This window comes from Biomphalaria glabrata, chromosome 1 (assembly GCF_947242115.1).
Source record: "Biomphalaria glabrata chromosome 1, xgBioGlab47.1, whole genome shotgun sequence".
Lineage (NCBI taxonomy): Eukaryota > Metazoa > Mollusca > Gastropoda > Planorbidae > Biomphalaria > Biomphalaria glabrata.
The window spans coordinates 72,189,838-72,197,514 of NC_074711.1; positions in this window are offsets into that span (position 1 = coordinate 72,189,838).

Genomic DNA, 7,677 nt, shown 5'->3' on the forward strand with positions numbered 1-7,677 from the left:
GAGAAAAAGAGAAGAAAAAAAAGAAACATCCAAATCGGCAGAGAACATCGCTCGTCCGAAGACATTAGGGGGGGGGGGCTGTGGCGGTATCGGGTGCGCGGGAGGACTAAGAGAAAGGGGGAGAACTCCAGAGAGATAGGCCGCCTCGCGAGCAGACCCTCACGTGATTTCAACATTGAGTTCTCAACAACAAACTTTTTTTTTCTAGGTCTGTGAGTTGGGGGGGGGGGGGGGAGAGGGAGGAATGAGATGGGGCAGGGTTGGAAGGGGGGGGAGAATGAGAGAGGAGGGGGAGTTACGGCAAAGGTGTTAGATTGATTGAGAGAGGGAACAGAGATAAGAGAAAAGGTAGTGCATATGATAATTATAAGAGTAATTGAGAGAACGAAACGGAGATACAAGACAGGTAAATGGTGGGAGACAGTTTCAGTAATAGAGGCTCTAGGTTTTACCTTGTCTTTCACTCTATCCGGACGTATATCGTGCATGTGAGATAAACACATCCGCTACTAGCGGCTCACGAGTCCACACACACAATCAACTGTTTCCCTTACTACACAAACACACATAACAAGAATATGTTTTCCCATCATCCTTTAGTTCTCTTCTCAACGTTTCTAATCATGTCAACAAGGTCAAGAACGCGTTGTCTTTCTGCACACGCTTTTTTGGCACTGCCAACTTCAAGTATGGTTCAAACGATACATTCTCCTCGTGAATCTATCACTGGTTACTAGGGGGAAAAAACGATACAGGAATCAAGCAAAGACGCTAATGTCAATTGTGTCTTCATTTGTTGTCAAACATCTTGCATGAAAGGTTGAATGGTTCCGATTCTGAACTAGATCTATTAGGTTAGATTAGAGAACATAAATCGACTGTCATTGGCTGTCACCTGGGCCGGCCTTAGATATAGGCAAACTGCTAGGGCCTCCGATTAGTGGGGGCCTCAATTTTAGAGAATAAAATGGCTAAAATCTCAAACATAGCAGAAATCTTGTCTTCTAGCCTAGCTCTAAGTCTCTACTCTGATTCAAGAAGCCATACGGATCACTACTGCAATCGCGCTAGATGAATTTATTTGTGTGTATGTGTTGTTGTTGATTTAGATATAGACACAGAAAGATTGTAATTCATTGCGTAATTCTATTCGGTCTTTTATTTTTCTATTTTATTTGGGGGGCCACCTAATTCACTTTGCCAAGGGCCTCCAGTTACCTATGGCCGGCCCTGCTGTCACGGAATATGTTCACCCAGAATTATACTCGGCATTATTTACGTATCATTTGCACAACGAGTTTATTCCGTGTACAAACGGGACACATCCTGGTATAAAAGTAGAACATTTAATCGGATGTACATCCAGACCAAAATCGTGTAATGTTAAGAAAGTAAAACCGATCTAAGCGTTGCCCACTGAGAAAATGTTGAATTCTTCTGTGTGTTACTACGCCAGAATGATATTGCAACCTTAAGAACAAATATTAAAACAAAGTAGTTCGTGTGGGACAATTATCAAACCAACAACCTGAACACTACCCTCCGACTGTAGTCATCCGCATGCTATAAAATATTTAGATACCGATACATTGTTTTTAAAGAGTGAAATTTAAATCTATACTCCACAAAAACAATCCTTCATTGAGAAAAGAGAGGGATGGAAGACAATGGGAGGGAGAGAGGAGAGAGGGGGTGGTAGGGAGAGAGAGGAGGGAAGGAGTAGGAGGGAGAGAGGAGGTAGGACTACAACTTCCAGAAAGCAGGTCAAAACATTGATTGCTGACCATGTTCGAATCGATTTAATCTCTGAAACGACTTACGCCTGCATTGTCCCACGGTGTGAGTGGACGGACTTGTCCTGGAGAGTGAAAGAATAGCGATGTCCTTCTGTGTGTGAGAGAAGCTATATCCTACATTGTGTGAGAATAGCGATGTCCTTCTGTGTGTGAGAGAAGCTATATCCTACATTGTGTGAAAATAGTCTGTCCTACAGTGTGTGAGAAGTGCAATGTATTACAGTATGAGTGGACGATAATGTCCTACATTGTACGAGAATAACTATATCCTACCGTGTGTGGTAATGGATATGTCCTACAGTGTGACAATAACTATGTCCTACTGTTTGTGAGAGTAGAAATGTCCTACAATGTGTGAGAATCGCGATGTCTGTGTGAAAATGGATATATCCTACTGTTTGTGAGAGTAGCTATGTCCTACAATGTGTTGGAATTGTATGTCCTTCAATTAAGGAGAATGGATATGTATTACAGTATGAGGAGACTAAATATCACTTTTTTTCAACTATTTTGCTTTATAGAATTAGAACAACCCTAACTATTGAAAATTGAATATATATATATATACGAGTCTAAGCTCATTATTGCAGTAAGTTCACATTGCTGTACGTCACTGACATACGACAGATGAAGCCAACATTTGAAACGTCAACTAGAAATAGAAGAGGATGCAGACTGGAACCTCTGTCAAAGTCAAAGAGATTAGGGATCACGTGGTGTTACTGCAGGGTACAAAGTTAGACTTCCTACATATTTAGTAGCAAAAGTAGTGCATCAGAAATTTTAGGCGAAAAATTGTAGAACCTAGCAGCTAATGTAATGACCTAGTTATTGAGTAATGAACATTCATGCTTCTGTTGAAAGCAAAAAGAAATTCTCGCGTGCATGCTTCAAGCAGGACTATTATCCTAAGATTTCCCCCTCTTCCCAAGTTTCATATCGAGCGTCCCGAAGCAAATATTGGCCCCAGAACAGCCATATACATGGAAAACTGTATGAAGAGCGCTGACTTATCGGGAAACCATTGTGTAGTTTCATCTCAAATATAGGACTAGTCGTCTGAACCCTCCAACGTGAAGTTTATACATTCTAAGAAGAAAAAGAAATCGCTATTTCGCCTTCCAATGTTTGTCTTGCTACCCTTCCTCTCCCCGCTTAGCATGCTCTCGTCCTCTATACAGAACAGGAGCCCATCCGGCGCTACAGACAAAACGCATTGCCTCCGTACTGTCAACATTAGCATTCATCAAAATTTAACAGACAACGGCTTCGTCTGCGTTGAATGGGCTGAAATATGTTGGTCAAGGCTGGGCCTGAGTAGTCACGTGAACCAATGCTATCACTTACTTTACCTTTGGATTCGAAGATGATGTCTTTCTAATAACAAATTTAGCCTACTTTTAGTTAGCGCATTGAAGTGTTTATAGAAACAAACAATTAATGGATAGCAACGTAGAGCAGACTTTGCTTCACAATGTAGACCAGACTTTGCTTCACAATGTAGACCAGACCATGTCTCACAACGTAGACCAGACTTTGCTTCACAATGTAGACCAGACCATGTCTCACAACGTAGAGCAGACTTTGCTTCACAATGTAGACCAGACCATGTCTCACAACGTAGACCAGACTTTGCTTTACAATGTAGACCAGACCATGTCTCACAACGTAGACCAGACCTTGCTTCACAATGTAGACCAGACCATGTCTCACAACGTAGACCAGACTTTGCTTCACAATGTAGACCAGACCATGTCTCACAACGTAGACCAGACTTTGCTTCACAATGTAGACCAGACCATGTCTCACAACGTAGACCAGACCTTGCTTCACAATGTAGACCAGACCATGTCTCACACTATAGACCAGACTTTGCTTCACAATGTAGACCAGACCATGTCTCACAACGTAGACCAGACCTTGCTTCACAATGTAGACCAGACCATGTCTCACACTATAGACCAGACCTTGCTTCACAATGTAGACCAGACCATGTCTCACACTATAGACCAGACTTTGCTTCACAATGTAGACCAGACCATGTCTCACAACGAAGACCAGACCTTGCTTCACAATGTAGACCAGACCATGTCTCACAACATAGACCAGACCTTGCTTCACAATGTAGACCAGACCATGTCTCACAACGTAGACCAGACTTTGCTTCACAACGTAGACCAGACTTTGCTTCACAATGTAGACCAGACCATGTCTCACAACGTAGACCAGACCTTGCTTCACAACGTAGTCCAGACCATGTCTCACAACATAGACCAGACCTTGCTTCGCCATTTCCACAACAACTCCCTCAAAATTACACGATTTACTTATCCCAACCCCTTTTTAATATTACTGATAAAATAAAAGTCTCTGAGCGGACATTAGAAATAGATGATAGTCCAAACGGAATGCGTCTGCGTATTAATAAAAAATAATAAAAAAAAAAAACAAGGTTACAAAGACAGTTTGTGTGGAAACACAAACTCAAAATCTGTCCAGAAGCTGTCCACCCAGGCAGGAAAAAAAGGCAGGTTTCAATATTTTCAGAAGAATATCGGTATTAAATTCTATCAGAAGTAGACCACCCAGGCAGGTAAAAAGGCAAGTTTCAATATTTTCAGAAAGAATTTCATAATGAAATTCTATCAAAGGCAAATAACAGAGAAAGAAGGTTGACATATCCTGTGTGGTGCCCCAAAGGTCCAGAAGACCAAGGATAAGTGAAAGTGAATGTGAAATTAGATGTGAGCCTGGCCTAACTGGTGTCTTATAATGAGTACCTAATTGATCTAATTGTTTTGTAAAGGGTCAATCTCTTATTCAAATCCTCAAGTAAAAAACTTTTTCCGTAAAAAAAAAAAATATTTAAAAAATTTAAGTGTACTATAGTCATTTGTGATCACTACAATTTCACGCGATAATATAAAAGACTACTTATCAATTGTTGTTTTAAATTATGTCCAACTTATATACATACTAAATATTTTTTCTCTTTAAAAAAAAAAAAAAGAAAACATTTGTTTGTGTGTAAATGTAGTAGCTAGTACGACAGAACTTACCAAACTCAGCAATACACATGTAATAAAAAAATATTTTTGAGAAAAAATCTAAAACCATTTGCATAAATATGTCAAAAATATGGTAAATGGTTATTCCCCCCCCCCTGCTAAAAAGCCTCCCGTATTTGTTACTATGAATAGTGAATAGTTGTAAAAGTGGTGTATTTTTATGAAAAAAAAAACTGCTTGCATAAGTGATTAAAAAATTAGATTTTTCGCTTTCAGAAAAGAAAAAAGTAGCCGTTGCATCAGAACTTTGAATGGTCTAAAATATTATGTTGTCAGATTTTCACTATCTTTTCTAGTTTACGAGATCTAAACGGGACGGACAGACGGATAGACGAACAGACATTCCACACAAAACTAATAGCGTCTTTTCCTCTTTCTGGGGCCGCTAAAAAGTACAATTCAAACGTAATCAAGCGACTAACTTTACTTGTGAAAGTTATTACGCACGTTATAACAAACAAACAAACAAACAAAACTACAAGTTCAACATTAGAAGCGGGCAAGACAGTGATTGTAGTATATAGCCCAGGGGCAGACTGGGTGTCATAATCAGCCGGGGCATTTGTATACAATGCGGTCCATAAAGTGTGTGCCACATGATGGGCATCCAATCATATCTGTCCTCAAGAGAATTGTGTAAAAGTTTAATAATGTATCGAAAGTATTTGGCTATAGGAATAATTGATTAGATGATTTTGAAAATATCTAATAAGCACTATTACTAAATGAAAAAAATTATAACACTTGGAATGGTGAATCTCTTATTATGAAGAAATGTCTGTTACAATATACATTAACATATACAGGTACTTGACATTTACATTCAAGCCATTTAACGCTGATTCTGTCATATTGTTTGACAAGACTCACTGTCAAAATCATCTAGAATGAAAGGTACAAAAGTAAATTACAAAAGCAAAGCGAGATAGTCGACGTCCAAATATACATTTGCCTTGGTCTTGATTTATGCTATGATAGCTTCTAGTTGGTAAGAGTGAAGACAATTTTGTTATGCTAACTGGGCGGCTTACCTTTAAGGATGAAAAAAAGAAAAAAAAGGATAAACCAGATAACCACAATTTATTGCAATTTTTAAAAAAAAAACTTTATGTAAAGAAAAATCCGCACCACAGAATCGAACTCTGTACCTATGGTATGTTAAGCCAATGTTCTACGCAACTGCCATACGTCAACTAAAGGTAGCGAAACGCGAGGTTATTTATACGTATTTTGAATTAAATTTCTATTGGAAAGATAAATCTAAAATTTTTGATTCGGTGTTTTGTAAACATTGCTTCAAAATGTTGAACTTTATTAATGAACCCATTTTATCTGTTTTAAAATATTATTAGTAAAAAAAAAATAAAAAAAGAAAGAAAGAGTATGTTTAATGCTGAAACTATGTTTGATCTTAAAAATTCTAAATTTAGTAATACTTTCATAAATTAAAAATAGATGACAATAGTCCTCTACTTTTAAAGGAATGACCTCTAGGTTTTTTTATGCTTAGTACAAAGACAAAAAGAACTCTATAGGTGTTTTAATTTAAAAAATTGCATTTTATTTGATAATAAATCCTTTTTACAGTGAATAGTCCAAATTGTATAATATTTCTAAAATGTTTTTTAAATTAATCATTACATAAAATTTTACAAGAAAAAGAATAATTTTTTTAGTGTAATAAAATTTAGATTTCAGGAATGTAGTACATTTCTATTTTAAACCATTATTACTTTTAATATTTTAATATATATAAATAGTAAAAATTTATTGACGTCCATATCTACCATGTGAACAAAATTATAGAATAGCTTTCACAAAAAAAACAACTTTGCAAAGCCATTTTTAAAATAAGGTTACAAAGACAGTTTGAGTGGAAACACAAACTCAAAATCGTCCCCCAGGCAGATAAAAAGGCAGGTATCAATATTTTCGCAAATAACATCAGAATTAAATTCGATCAAACACAAATAACAGAGAAGAATGGAGAAAAAAGGTTGACAGATCTTGTGTGACGCACCAGCGGTTCAGCAAACCAAAGGATCGGTGAAAGTGAATGTGAAGGTAAATGTGAGCCTGGCCTAACTGATTGTCTTATAATGAATATGTAATTGATCTAATTGCTTTGTAAATGGTCAATCTCTAATTCCTAAAAAAGAATTTAAAAAATTCGTAAAAATAAAAAAAAAATCCTTTAGTTATTTGTGGCGTGGACTATGGCCACCGCAGTTCACGCGATGATATAAAAAATTACTTATTAATTTTTGTTTTAAATTATGTCCAACTTATATGCATACTAAAAAGATTTTTTTCTCTTTAAAAAAAGTAAACATTTTTTTTCATGTAATTGTAGCAGTTAATATGATAGAACTTAGATGACTTAGCAATACAAAAGTAAAAAAAAAAAATTTTTCACAAAAAAAAATGTGTTGAAAATATGTTAAATTGTCCTCTCCCCTGCTAAACGTCTTCAGTGTTTGTTACTATTAATAGTGAATAGTTGTAAAAGTGTTGTATTTTTATGATAAAACTGCTTGCATAAATGATTTTTAAAAATTAGATTTTTCGCTTTCAGAATTTAAAAAAGTAGCCATTGCATCAGAACTTTGAATGGACTAGTATATTATGATGTCGGATTTTCACTATCTTTTCTAGTTCGAGATCTAAACGGGACAGACGGACAGACATTTCACACAAAACTAATAGCGTCTTTTCCCCTTTCGGGGGCCGCTAAAAATCACGTGACCTATTTAGAAACGCAGAAATTAATTCATAGAAATAAAACATTATATTTTGAATTTCGGTACACTCGG